The sequence below is a fragment of the Numida meleagris genome, chromosome Z (genome assembly GCF_002078875.1).
Source record: "Numida meleagris isolate 19003 breed g44 Domestic line chromosome Z, NumMel1.0, whole genome shotgun sequence".
Classification (NCBI taxonomy): domain Eukaryota; kingdom Metazoa; phylum Chordata; class Aves; order Galliformes; family Numididae; genus Numida; species Numida meleagris.
Genome location: NC_034438.1, coordinates 25,359,061 through 25,374,849, shown reverse-complemented (window position 1 = coordinate 25,374,849; position 15,789 = coordinate 25,359,061).

Sequence of the window (15,789 nt, the reverse complement as noted above, 5' to 3'; positions counted from 1 at the left end):
TTGCCAGGCTTCACAAAGCACAGGGAAGCAGGTCCACTTCCCTGGCTGGGCATCTAGAACATCTGGTCATAAAAGCCAGAGAAGACAGTTTTCTCCTTTTCATTACACATCTGCTACCAGAGACAAGTCTGTCCTTTTCCAAGCTCTTTGGTATAAAAGCAAGTGTTGGAACTCCTGATAGTGAGAACTCATCTAAAACAAAATTCTCCTAATGTAAGCCAGGACTAGAAATACTATTTTATTGATATTAGGCCTTAGGTAGATACTTATATTCTGATATACTTATCAGAATACAATTATATATATTGTATATACTGATATACACTATCTTGGAAAGGATCTGAGGTAAACTCAAAAGGCCATTTTAGTCCAGCACACGGAAATGCACAGGGAGAGTTTTCCAGAGCTTTTGTTTCAGTGGTGACACTGGAAGCAGTAAGCAAACTCTGCAGACAAGCCTCAGGAACAGTTCGTCTCACTTCTGGGAGCAGGCATCCTTCTGTTTGGGATTTTGTAAGTAGAAAGAATGAAGAAAATAATCTGATTGTCCTTTGATTGAAGCCACACTTCACTGAAGCTTAGACACATGGTTATTTATTTCTTTGCCTTCAAAGGTGATTAAGCAGCAAAGAAAGCAACTTTGGATATTTCAATATAGTAGACAAACCTAATTTTCTCCAAGTCCAAGAAATTTAAGTAAGAATTGTTCCACTCTTCATTAAGAATGGAACAGAATGAGACTCTGCCCGAACGTGGCTTAAGTAACTATCCACCAGAGAAATACATTTTGTGAGGCCTAGTGGTCTTACAGGAGAAACCTGTAAACCACACACAGGCACCAGCTTCCTTCCTTCAGAGTGTCTCAGTGGATCTAGAGCTCTGTATAGCTCAAAGCCTAGACCTATCAAAAGTGGTGGTTTCCAAAAACTTTGAACACATTTAAAATAGCTTGTGTGCTTGGAAGTTTCAAATACATGGAGGCACAGGTTTTTAGCACAGAAAGTATTCAGCTCCTCACTGAAGTATTCTTCTTGCTCTAATCTCAACAGTATCCTTAGGATTACATGCATGCAAGCCAGTGTATACTTTTTATCATCTCCCACATACTCTTACAGCATTTGACTTTTTTTCAGTCTGTAGTGCTGAAAAGAACTTTCCACAGGAGCTGGGGCTACCCAAACCCTACACAGAGTCTTGCATCACTCATGAAGGTTTTTTTTAGCCTTCTTTCACAGATGCTTTAAAATAGTCCACAGAAACCTATAGCTCTGTGTATCACAAGATGATCAAGAAAATGAATAGATCAGTGCAAGCCTGTCTGTTACCAAAACTCAGTATGAGAGCACCACATACACTTACATGAGTAACTGAGATCATGATGGAGCATCTTGTTCAGATTCCTCTCTATAAGAGCATTTGGTTCCAGAGAAATAAGTTTACCATTTAAGGCAGGGCTTTCTGCCTTTGAAACCATTTTAGAGATATTGCCATTTCTTATCAGAGGTTCTACATAAGCTGAAGATAAGTTTCTCTCTATTTCTAGCTAAGCCTCTATCAGACAGTTTCTTTTCTGCATCGGCTTCAGTCAGCACAATGTTAATGCCATCTGTTGTGCATTATTTAATTCAAATTATTGGGGACCTCCTGACCTGAATCAGCACAATTACTAGTTCTGTCCAGGATTTAGAAGACCCCCTCAAGGTTAGAAAAGGTTCTCTTGAAGCATCACCTCCATCTCTCAAAGGGAGACAAACCAACATGCAGCACTTGAAGCAGATCATGTTCCTGCTATCTTAAAGATAAATAGCACTTACTGCACCAGTATCACGCAGCAGGGCAAAATCATAGCGGAGGACAAACAGTGAAAACAAATGTATTTAAACATAACCACATGTTCTATGATTCCACAGGACTAAGTCTTCAAAGTAATAATAGTATTTGTAAAACACCGCCCTTGGCAAATTATGCTGGGCCGTGCAAATGTTGCAATAAAAACATCATTTGAAATGTTATGTAAAATCACTCAAATAAAAATCCAAATGAGAAGAGCAAATAAATGAGCCTGCAATGGAGAAAAAAGATGACTGGATACCAGTGAATTATACAGGTTCAAGAGGGATCTGCTTAGAAATCAGTTTAGGAAGGAAATAGTGCATACCCATCTGGAACAACAGAAGGGATGACTGAGGAGAAGCAAGGTGATGAGCACTAGCAGTTTCAAGCAGGAAGGCAGGCTGTTAGATAGCTTCCTCCTACTGCAAGAGAGGCAGTCTGTGTCAAGAAAGAGAGAAAGTTGGCAGTCACCAAGGTCCACATCCTCAAGACTAATATCCCTGAGGATCCGTGCCAAACTGAGTGTCACCTCTGAGTTTGGGACTCCCCCCTCCTCCTTTGAGCACCTGCTTGTCTGTGCAGATGGGACTGTGTGTATTGCAGGGGTTCTCAGGGCAAAGCACAGAGTCCTGCAGAACTGGCCGTGGCTGCAGGCAGCCTGCATAGGACTTGCTGGCAAGCTGGAGGATCCACCTGTTAGCACTGGCTGTACCTTCCCTTCTATCTGCCAATCGTGTGGAAAAAGCCAGCTATACTGAATACTTTATTAATTGTTGTAATTACTGTTAGGACAAATGGTTTCATTATCATGGATAGTGTACCAGGACACTCAGACAGCAAGCAGTTTTTAATTGTTTCTAGACCATCCAAAGAAGTCTGTTTTAACTGCTCAGTTACCTAGCAATGTGGCATTGTAATGACATAGCAGTGGTAGTTTCCACAGTTTCCCACTTGCTGACTCATCTTCCCTGCTCCTACCACTGAGGATGCAGAAGGGCTTCATAATGCCTGTCCTATAAAATGGTACATCAACATAGTGTTTTGCCATTGGCCCTAAAATCATACATTTTTCTTTTAAAATTTCATGTGATGTTTATGAGGCAACAAATGGAGCTAATGTCTTCTAAGTAAAAAAGGTTTGATTTTAGTGCCATACAAATGCTGATACAGATTACTCTGCAGATTTCTTAATGTTTGCTTGTGCTCTCTGACACTTGGAAGATATCCACAACAGTAACAGATCAGCTGATGTGTTCAGGTTTATGATGCTTAGATGTAAAAAGAGATGGCTTTGTGATTGGACTTCCTCCATGGAAAGATGCTTTTTTCTCTTTCTTGAAACCACATGGTGGTGCTGGCACTGGCCAGAAGCTGTGTGTCTCACTGGCTGGCAGGGCCTGCTTCCAGTAGGGTGACTCACCTGAGCCCAGCCATCCTCATTCCCACAGCAGGCTGAGGCCTACCCACCCTTGTGAGTGTGGGCACCGCCCCACAGCAGGTAGGGCCAACCAGGGACGCACCTTGTCACTGGTGACAGGGCACTGCATGTGCTACGTGTCATGAGCAGAAGAGGACAAGGAGCTGAAAGAAGTGGCAGTCAGAGCTAAGCGGACAAGCAATCATTTGTAGGCCACAAAATCAACACTAAGCTGCCAAACCAGAGGCCCTTCAGAGTTGCCTAACAGGAAAACCAGCAAGGAAAACAACCTACTCTACTGCCACAAAATGCCTTACAGTGAGGAAAAAAAAAAAAAAAAACAGTCAGAAAGCCCTCAATGATTGAAAAGCCACAGAAACACCAAGAAAAAAATAGCTGGAACACATTTTAAATAGCCAAAAGTGAGAAAAGATGTGATTAAATCAAGCCAAGCCTAAACCACTGTAGTCCACTTTCTTTTTCTGTCTCTTTCTGCCACAGTTTGCCACATGTTCAAGCAATTGATTGATTTATGAGAAAGGAATGATATTTCACAGTTTTCCTTCTACTTTCACTTGTCCCTCTCTTGTATGCTTTTACTTTTCTGTGCGTTGAATCTCATGGTTCAGCTAGGGGTTAGTGTTTTGTTTCTGTGAAAATACCGTGAAAACAATGGCTTGAACACACAAGATCCCAGGGGAATACAGGAGAAAGGTGTGAGGATTAAAGACATGGAGCACCTATGAATCCACAACCTCATTTCAAATACTAAGGGACTTTTTTTTCTTGTAGTGTTTGAAATTGTGGCAAACTCAGATTTATGACGGGAGCTTGAGCAGGTCTTTTTGTCCAATAGCATTCTTCCTGGAAGGTCTTCTATGGGTGGTTTGCTTGTACATCAGTCGATTTAAGTGTTCAACATTTGTCTAGGATTTACTGGTTACTCTACGAACTAGACATCTGTGACCTTTTGCAAATCACAACTTTCCTTTCCTTTGTTGTCATTATAATGCTTGGTTCAGTGACCTCTTCATCCCTCATTGTTGTTTCTTGGCTTGGGCTGGAAGGGACTGTAAAGTCCACCCAGCTCCAACCCCCTATTGCTGTCAGGTTGTGACCCACCAAATCAGGCTGCCCAGTGCCCCATCCAACCTGCCCTCCAAAGCTACCAGGGATGGAGCATCCATATAATTTCTGGACAATCTGTGCAGTCCTCTCAGTCTAACTCTGGGGGACACCACTCATCACCATCCTCCACCTGGACATACAGCAGCTGATCACAACTCTCTGGCTGCAACCATCCAACCAACTTTGATCGCTGAATAGTCCTCCCTTCAAATAGATATCTTTCCAATTTAGGGATAAGAATATGTTGCCAAGATACTTGTAATCAACATGTTGCCTAGATCTTTTGCTCAAATTAAGGTGACTGCCAAGTTCAGGTTATCAGGGGAGCTAAGATATCTGATACCAGCTGTGATCTGCAGAAGAAGCCTTTGGTGGCCTCAGGACTGTAGTTCCCTAATATTTTACTCCTCTGAAGCATGGAAATAAGAGCAGCAAACACTTTATCCCACTGCAGAGATCTTGCCTGGAGCACACAAACACTTATTTGACATCTATATATTTCAAATATAAAAAATTTTTAGCTTGTCTGTTCTTCAGTAGGTTGAAATGATAGTGCAGAGAAACACTTTATCATCCCACATATGTAAGAGTTCAAGGATGACAGGAGAAGACAGTAAAAATCCTTTAAAATAGTATGTTCTTGCATGGAATTTCAATTTAAAAGTGAACATTTTTATTTACTGAAGTTTAATCTACTTATAATTATACAAGCATCCTTGGTGGAATATGCTATACAGTTAGCTCTATAGTCAGTTCTATTGTTAGCTATTAGAGGCTTTGAACATCTATTTTCAAATGAGATTTCAGCCTGCTTTAATTTCTCCACAGCCTGCCTCCATTTCTCTCACACAAAATGGTACTTCCTTACAAAAAATACCTGTGTGGATAGTTGCTTCTCTCTCCAACAAGTGCAGTTGTTAGAATCAAGGTGTTTGCTACCTGTTTGTGTGCCTGTACAACAGAAGGGCAGCTTCTGAAAATGATGACATTTTTTCCTGAAAAATTTCACATCCCATTGCTGTGCAGTTATCATTAGAGTACCAATCCTTTTCTGATATCATGAAGTCTGGTTAAATCAGAGGACTGCTTGTGAAATGAGCACAATAGAGCATGGGATCAGAGCCTATCTATCTCCTTCATGTCCAGAGCCATGAAGAGAATTCAACTTACTTTCTTACTCTAGCTACATTAGCACATTAGATTGCAGGATCTTCTTATGAATTGCACAAGGCTGAATGATGGCTTTCCCTTTGGTTTAGATTAGCATATATGTATTTTTTTTTCATATGTTTTGTCTATTATACTATGACAGTTGCTGAAGCGATGAAACAACTTCTGAAATCTTTTCTTATTATTATGAGCGTCCCCAAAAATCAGGCTGATGATACAAACTTCAGTGAAAAATATGATGTAAAGCATAGTAGTTTTCATGTAGCTAATAGGGAATGTTACACAATTTACAATTAGAATGCTATCTGAAAGGATATTGATGACTGCCAAACACACTATTCTATTCTATTCTATTCTAGTTCGTTTATTTAATAGATATGATAGGATGTAAGTATTAATTTAGAAACACAAGCCAGGGATCCTAATGTTTGAATTTTACTATAACACTAACTTCCCTGGGGACCTTAAAGGAAATTATCAAGCCAGGACAGCCTGAAAGTTGGACAGGAAAAGTGAGGCAGCTATTCTATTTAAGTTACTAACTACAGAAAGACATGCCTGTCCATCTAATGCTGACATGGCTTTTGATGTGAATTTCTTCTCTTCTGATTTGTAGATACCTTGCTTCTAAGACATAAAGGACTTAAAACGTTCATTGAGTTTGCATGCTTCATCTTTGTGGTTGGAGTACTGCTGGTTGCAGCACAAGCTTTGAAAGGGCCAGTGTTGATTTCTTCACATAAAAATGTTGTTTTGAGGGCATAGAGTTGGAGCCTGAATACTTTGGGTGGGTTTGTTAGGCTGTGGACCCTGGAGTTAACGCAACTTAGTTCACAGTGACTTGTAGGAGTAATCTTAATTTGCACTGGCTGTTCAAAATACTCCTCAGGATCAAGGCACTTAGAGAATATTTTTAATATTCAGTAATTATAAAGGGATGCAAGGAATTCAAATCCTGCTGACTTTAATTTCTTATATCAATCATTAACAAAAGTTATCAGAATTCAAAATTGATAATCACTATAGAGATTATTACAGATGGATTTAATGCCTCTGTAACTGACTACAATACCATTACATTCTTTAGTTACATTATAGCTTATCCCTGACACAAATTGTTTGCATGCTTTACCCAAGGAATAGTCAACAGTCCTCTAAGTAATTTGCAGGTCATACCAAAGCCCTCCATGCAGCTACACACAATTTTTAGGGCAAGACTTTGTTAGGCAGAGCCAAGGGACAACAGAAGAAACATAGCACAAAGTAAGCACAAAGTTTCAAATGAAGAGATCTGAACTCACATAATGCAAGATGAAACACTGGTTTCTTTAACTGGGACTATTTTCTCCTGGAATTTCCTATGCATTGGGAAACACTTTTCAATTATCAAAAGCTCACTAAGCTGGGAGATCCCACTGAGTATCTATGCACATTGTGAGTCGTGTTTATAAAGATTCATTGGAATCAGCAACTTTTGGTGTCAATGGGATTTAGATGGTTAAGCTTCCTTTCAAAAATCTGCTAACTCCTTAAGTGTTTTTAGCAAGAATGTGTATCAGCATTTTTCTCTGTTAAGGACTACATGTGGGTTTTTTGACAGAAGAACTTATTGAGGTATGAGGCAATCCTGAGTCTATCCTGACTCTTGCACTGTCTGCAATGCTGTCATCTAAGCAGCATGATGACTTCAAAATAATTTTAGAGATGTTTTCACTAATAGCCAGAGGCCCCACTTAGCTGTCTAGCCTGTACATGGAGTTGTCATTGAAGGCACTGGTAGTCTTGCTCAGCAGGTTTCAAGAATAGCATTTGCATAAAACGATGGTATAATCATGACATTGCTTTTTCAAGCAGTGCCGTAAGCTGAAATGGGTGGCATAATGTTCTTCGAAGTGCTTCAGTGTTTACAGTTCAATAGCATGGCTGAAAATGGTTGCTGACAATCAACTGTTTACAGCAATGATGGCTGGAATGTCATAACACTTGAGTGATTTTACATTCAGAGACAGCTGAAAGATGCAGTTATGTGGGGGAAAAGCAAAACAAAACAGCACAAGAACAACAAAACAGAAATTGTGAGACACCTTTTTCAAGACTGGAAATCTTGGGTTACTTTCTTGATAGTTTTGCAGCAACAGTTCTTAAAAAACATGCTGGATGCTTTTTCTGTTCAGAGTTGTTTTCTGAAGAGCAATTAATTCAGCTTTGTTCAGGTAGGTCTAGCACTGAGACAATAAAATTGGCTACATCCAATAAGGCTTAAATCATAATTCAAAAATAGACATTCTGACTTCATCAGAAAAATTACAACCTAGTGAAATTCAGACAAGTGACCATGAATTCAGTGCAATCTTCGTATCTGCCCAGCTGGAGGTATGTTTATTCTGTCAGTCACACATGTTGTGGCCTAGCAAGCCTCGACACTAGCAATAGGACATCGTTTTGCAGATTGATGTACATCATTCAACTGAAAAGAGTCTCCTGCTCTTCAGCATTAGGGGCCAGATCCTAGGGACGGAGGGTGGGCTGAGAGCTGTAGAGGCTCTGTGACTCTCTTGTCCTCAGGCCACCAGGCATCCCTCTCATTTCGGAGTGGAGCAAAGCAGATTTCGGAAGCCAAGGAATCTAGTCCAGCTAAATATCATCCACATTACTTCTCTGGAATACTCTCTGTGCTCTAATTATCTTCAGTCTTTTAACAGATTTCTTTCTGCATTTACTCCAGCTCTGTATATGTGTAAATCTCTGTAAATAATTAAATGTGTTGATTACAATGAAAAAAAGTTTTTGATTGTGCTATAAATACTCATCCTTCTGTGGTTTTACTGAAAAAGTTATGCTATTCTTAGGTAGACTGAGCAATCAACATTTGAAGAAATGTGTGGCACATAAGTGATATTTTACTACTTGACAACCACCAGCACTGATTTGCTCATTACTATGCACAGATGGAACTTATGTATCAATTTCATGTTATGTAAAGTTAAAAATACAGAGCCAAATCCTGGTGTCTTGGGCAAAAATCTCATTATTTTCATGGCTGTGACAGAAATGAAGAATTAGCAGATCTGTCTTTGGAAGAGCTTTATTTACCATTTGCTGTTGCAATGCTCTTATTACTTAGTACCTATTCTGAAGAAATAGCACCAATACTGAGGAATAACTGTTAGCAACCTTATTCCTTGCAGGAAGTTGAGAGTGTCTTCTCCCATTAAAGAGCATGACGGAATAAAGAGCCACAGAAGAGAGATTTGAGAACATGTTTTGTCTTTCTCCCTCTCAGTATTCCACAGAAAGTTTCAGGCATGGACAGAAAAACAAGATTTCTGATTCTCAGATCTGAAGTGAGCTGGGAACAGAGAAGCAAGTCCCACCGTGGAAATCACCATGGAGCATACAGCTGAGAAGAAAAAGTCATCTAAATTTTAAGGAAATTTTTTAAGGTGCAAAGGCTATGTCAATATACCAAGACAGTAAGCTTTCACACTGGAAACTGCTAAATCTATTTTTATAGTGTATATATCTATATATACTGAAATTGAAGCTATATGAATTACTCATATCTGATAAACAGATTTACGCTGGGCTTACAAATGAGACATAACAAAGGTTTATTCAAATATATTTGGAATTTTTGAATGATTCAGATTGTGTGTGTGCATGTGTCCCCACGAGTTTTCGATATATTTTTGTTTATTGTTGTTGTTATTGTTTGCCTTAGGTGGATATCTACATATCTCCCATGCTCTTGCCATTAAATCTCAGGCTTGACTTTTTTACTTACAAATGCAGAAGGAAATTAGGTGGCATTTAAAAATGCTGGCTAGAGCCACTAGGCCTACAATTAGCTCAAATGAATATGGAGAGAGAACAATGGAGTCATGGATTTAGCCAAATCATTTTGGTCAAAGCATACATGATGAAGGGTTCTTCTCACAGATGAGCCAAGTACGCCTCTCCCTCCATGCCTCTCTCCTTCTCTCCCTCTCTCATTTTTCCAAAGAATTTGGTGCTGCTCAGTAGTGCCAGAGAACAGCCAGTTTCACACAGCATTAAGGACATACAGTGCATGCTGACAGACAGATCAGTTTAGTGGGCATGCAGCCTCACCTGTCTATCACCAGCTTCGCTTGGCAGGATTTGTTTTACTAGCATAAAAGCAAACTAAGTAAAAAGGCTGATTTTTGTCATCCAAAGCCATGCACATTAAGTATTAAATTAGCGTCTGATAGAGTTCATTCACCAAATGGCAACTTCTCTAATAATAATACTACCCTTCCCTATGATTTCTGTCAGTTGTAAATGGATGATCACTCTATAAAGTTACAGAAATCACTGGACAGTGATATATATACTCTAGATGTTTTCAGTACTGATGTTGGAAATATCTGAAGCTGGAAGGAAGGGGAGATGTGGACATTCAGCAAATTTGTCATTGTGCAGTGTGTTGATACTGTACTTGACTGAGATTCATGAACTCATAGAGCTTCAGAGATCATCTGAGTGATATGGATAAACATAGTCAGCTACAAAGGGAAATAGGCTATGAAAAGAAAAATCCCCCACAGCTGACAGCTCCCTTGGGCTGCTGTCAATCCTATCAATAGGTTCAGGCAAAAAAACAAAATGCTTCCAGTCTGAACTCTACCTGAGATGACCACAGGCTCAGTGACACTCAGAGCTACATCTTGTTGACCAAGCCCAGATGATCTGGCTCAGAATGGAAGTTGGAGCATGTGGCTGGCAGCTTATGAGGCTGTTTTGCCTTTCTGGTATGCCCTGTATTTCTTAATACAAAATATACATTCCTGAATGTCTCCTCAAGACTGCTCACCTCTCCAGCACGTGCTGATCTGAGTGCCCATTTAGCAGTGTTCAGCAAGTTCTGATTTTGATTTGCATATTCAGAGGAAGGAGTACATAGTTCAAGTTACAAAATTTTCATATTAAGAGACTGGGTTCTGAATGCTGCTGGACTGGTTTGGTGCAAAGCATGGAGGTAGCGTGTCATCTTCTTTGGAAAGAACTTACAGTTATTTTGCACGCTCGCTGTGCCATCCATTAAACTTTTCTTCCATCCCACATTCCAGTTTTATTTCACTTATCAAGCTTTTTCCCCCACATTTTTAAAGTTAAATACAATCACATTGTTTGGATAACTTCTTTTAATTATCTGGTTTTCTGTTTGCAATTATTTACAGCTCTTAACTAACTAAAGATGAATATTTTATAGCGAGAATTTTTGCAACCTCCCTGCTTCCACACATCCTGGTCTATCACATTGTACAATGTGGCCACGATGAGGAAGATAAATGACAATCCACAACTATTTTTCTCTTCAAAGTGCTCCAGTGATCCTTGGATAAAAGCTTGAATCTACTGAAGCCTTCAGTTAAATTTGTGTTTCAAATTTCAGTGACAGTGTAAGCAATATCACTAATAGAGTAAGAATAGGCAATTAGTATACTCACAGATGACTTTGGGAAGGCAAGATTTTTTCTTCTGAATTATAAAAATATTTGCACTCATTTTAACATCAAGTTAGAAACACTGCACCTGTGGGACAGTTCTGTTTGCACATCTGATGAAATTTTCCAGGTTTCATTACTATGGCTTCACCTTCATCAGAGTCACTACATGCTTACATATTTAGCAGAACACAACCGTATGTCTCCACGTTGCCATCAGCTACTGGAAATTACGAATACATACCATAAAATATTTTAAAAGCTTTTTTACATTTGAGATTGCTGTCCATAGTAAAACCTCCCTAGTTTGTACATAGCAAATCCCAGCAGAATCTAGAAGTATTGAGCAAAACCAACTTAGACTGAATTTATCACTCCTAAAAGTGCACACACAAATAAAAAACAGAGCTTAGCCCAGGTTCATGATCCTGATTTGAACTTAGCCCAATTGCTATGGCCAGACATGCATTTGCTCAACAGTAGAGATCCTAAATTGAGACTAGTTTAAGAAAAATGACTAATTCAGTTGAAAACAAAATAAAAATATGAAATGTTTTACATGCTGAAGAAAAGAATCCTGGATTAAACATTGCCACAACTATTGGAAAAAACATCCCCTTTGTTACCTTGCTGCACATGTTTCCAAAAATGTGTTTTCTGCTTTTCTGAAGTCAAGATGTGCAGATATATAGTGTTTGTAAGGCTGGCTTTGCACAAGGCCTTCCTAGAGATCTGCCTCTGCAGACTGAGCAGGTATGCAAGAACGTTTCAAAGACTCTTTGATCACTGGAGAATCCAGCTAAGGAAGAGATGGTCCCACCAAGACCAACAGCTTTACTTTCAGCTGTCTCAGTACACTTTTTTTTCTGTTGACCACAGTATTGGGCTCACCAGCCAGTTCCTAGTCTGCTTATCATTAGTTTATTACCTTCATGATCCATGGTCATATGCCAATAGCAGATTCTTTATCTTGTGTAAGAACATTTGCATTGGAAAGCAAGGGATGTACCAGTTAGTATGGAGGTCAGGCCCGTTTCATCCCTGTCCTGGCGCAGCTTGGTGGCTGTGGGGACTGAGAGCCACAGGAGTCACTGCTCTTCCCCAGCACACAGAGAGGATTTCAGGGTCCTCCTCACTGCCCCTATTCACAACAGGCATTTCTGTCTCTCCTCCTGAGAGCCACATACTTCACATTTTCCCTGTACAAATAACTGCTTAGGCCCTTCTTTCAAAGAGCCTTTATTAAACCACCAACTATTTGCTGTCGAGACATTTAGGATGAAATCATCGTGTTAAACAAATAAACGCAGCTTCATACAGATCTCTGCTCTGGGAGCAGAGTAAGAAAATAATTTCTGTCTGCTCTCCACAAAAGCGGCTGGAAAGACTGAAAGAAAAATATTATTTTTACTTCATTGTGTGAAATATCGTTTTGGAGGATCTGACGTGTTGAGCGTTTGAAGAGTTTTTGCTGGCAGGTTTCAAGGGTCCCCTGGGTTGACCCCCTGGGATTGTTTTCTTCATTAATAAACTTAGCATGATGTGTGTTAAAAGGAACATTCTGTTTGCTTTGTAAATAAGGGATGTCAAACAAGAAGCAGAAGCCTTGCAGACACTAGGTGAGATGTTCTTCAAGGGCAAGGCGGATGCTCACATGGAAAAATAGAAGCCCTGGATAACTCAGAAATAGTGTGACCGGTTTATCTGAGCAAAGGCTTTGCTGGGGAAACCATGCTGCTTGCAAACCCAGACAAGGGAGCTTCTTTTCTGATCCCACCAGGAAAGCTGTGCGCTTTGCCCCAAGGCAGCAGGGGATACATTCATGAGGGGAAACTCCCAAGCACCCACCTGCAGCCTAATGGGAGATGCGAGGGGATGCAGAGCAGGCACTTGCATTGCTCTTTGCGGTACAGCTCCTGAGCAGACTGGGAAAGGCTTCTCCACTGGCAGTATAAAATCTGCCACACTGATGCTGCTGTGGAAATTACTATGGAAAAACTTCTGACCGGATTTAAGGGAGTAATTTGCAAGAAAGTAATCATCCTTCTGCTAGTCCTGGGGTTTTCTCTTCTATCAAAAGCAGGAGAAAAAATATCCTGCTGTTGAGTACTGTTTGTTTTCTGTTGCCTGCCTCCCTGTATATTTCACCACTCATCTCTCTAGTGCTCCTGAACCCATTCATTTCCCATCTGTTGCCTGCCTCCCTGAAAAACACTCTTAAGCTTTGTAAAATGTCTTAGTTCCCATCATCTGAGAGGCACCAGGAACAGCATTGCCAGGAATGGACCAGATCCCTCTTGTCACATTAGGACCTGACTGCACACAGAGCAGCAGGCAGGCAAGATGCATGCTGCTAGGCATGGGATGGACCAAGTTCCTCAGCTGGCTTTCTCCTGCCTGCATATATTTCTGCAGTGTGCCACCATTGCTCTGGATGTCACCACAGGGAAAAAAAAAAATCCCAAATCTCTTAAAACTTGTTTTCTTTAAGAAGAGAATAGTCAAGCATACAGTTAAAAAGATGAGGCAGGATCAACTCTGTAACTTAAACTATCAAGGGAAGGAACTATATAGGTGTCCAATAGTCCTTAAATGTAATTAGAGCTGGCAGTATCCTATTGTGCAAAGCCATGTACTCCAACAAGAAGAGACGTGGTTTTCCCAGTTAAGCCTCAGGCCAGATTTAGAAAGAATTCTAAAGCAAACATTAAATTAGCAATATTACCTTTTTCTTAAGCCATATTGCATATATGTTACTAAAATATTTATTTTATGTAGGTCACATACTGTGCAGTCAGAAAGCTGTCCAATTCCATTGGAAAAAAAGTACTGGCCTCACTAAGCTGATTTTGGAGTTATGTTAATAAATACAAGAACAAATGTTTAATTTCTCTAAAACAAATATATAATTTGAGATATTTTTGTTACAAGAATGGTGTAATGCAAATAATTCTTCAATGAAATGGATCAAATGCAGAACCATAAGAGTCTCTATAACAGGTCATGGTGACAAATAGAAGGATTTTAAGATAATTTAATTGTCCAATAAACATAAACACGAGGGAGATATCTATCACAAACAGAAAAGGAAAAACAGTTGTTTAAATGAATTATAAGTGGATTTAGAACAGTGAAAACAAGATAAAAAGTCTGTTTTGACTTTAGAAATTTGGCTGTGTGTATCTCATTCCACAGGCAGTCTCTGCCTAGAGTCCTAACTTGCATTGTGCCAACTTGGAGCTACTGTCACACTTAACAATTTTGATTTGGTTGATGGACAAGATTCATTAAAAGTTTACTACACGTACCTCTTGTGTCATGTATGTTTTTTTCCATATATAAATGTTGTTTTGGACTCTGGATTTGAATTCTCCTTTGCTCTTCCTTTACTACCAATAAGCTTACATTTGATTCACAAAATATGCTAGATCTGGTCAGAGGAATCAGGTGTATAACCTGGTCTGACCTACATTAGGTGCAACCAAGTACTTACACAACTTGAGAGTTTACACAAGGGTAGGACACTTTTAGTATACCTAATGGTATAGAAAACGATGACAGTTTTTTTCAGATTTAGGTAATCAGTTGGAATACAGGTAAAGCCATACCTCAGTAGTTATGTGAAATTACTGATTTCCAAATATTTTTTTCTAGACAAAAAATATCCATCTTACTGGTGGCCTGATGACAACCATGTTAGTGAACCCAAGAAAGACATGAATATGAAGACTGAAGTGATCCATATGAAAGACAAAAGACTGATCAGGTACCAGAGTATAAAAAGAATATTGTTGGTAAGCAGGTTCCTGTCTAAGTTATGCTAAGTCAGAAGTACTTAAAAGCACAAAACATGGAAGCATAATTAAATTACACCCAAATATTTTAAAAGAGATTATCTTCTGATGTTCACAAGAAACAGAGCCAAAATGTATTGACAAGCAAATCATCCTGCAACATTGCCACACTAAGTTTTAATGGTAAAATTGCATGATCTTTGGAGTTTTTATCTGCTTCAAACAGCAAACAGACATCAATCATGGCTGCTACAAGGATCCTTGGTGAGAAAGCTTGAAGGGTTGTATGATGATAATGCTAGGAACAGCCTTGCTACCCATGAGAAATGTGTTCAACACACAATGTCTGAACAGTTTAGAAGATCAAGGTTCAAAACACTTCTGGAATGATTGAATGGGTTATTTGGAAAGGAATTCAGGACTCACATGTAGTTGAAATGAAGCAGGCAGGCTCAAGTACCTAAAGAGCATACCTGATAGGTGTTTGTATGGCCGCTTTTTAAAAGGAAGATGGTTCTGAGAACATCTCTAGGTAGCCTGCTCTCTATCCTTGGAGGCAAAAATCATATAAGTTGTCTTCTTTGCTCAAGTTAATGGATTTGTTCTCATTGTGATCCCAGTGGACATGGAAAGCAATTGATCACTGTCCTCTTCATAGCAACCTTTTACATATTGGGAAATTGTTATCCCTTCCTCCCCCTCCCCTTGAGCCTCATGCTTAGTCTTCTCTTTTCTAGACTAAACAAACCCAGTTCTTTCAACCTTTTCTTGCAGGTCATGTTTTCTAAACCTCTGATCATTCTTGCTGCTCTCCTTTGCACTCTCACCAATTTGTCTACATCTTTCTTGAAGCGTGGTTCCCAAAGCAGTACACCAGCTGAGGCTTTACCTATGTAGCCAGAAACAGAACATTTCCTACTACTTTCACCTGTAATACATTCCAGATGATGTACCAAATAATACGATACCCTTATACCCT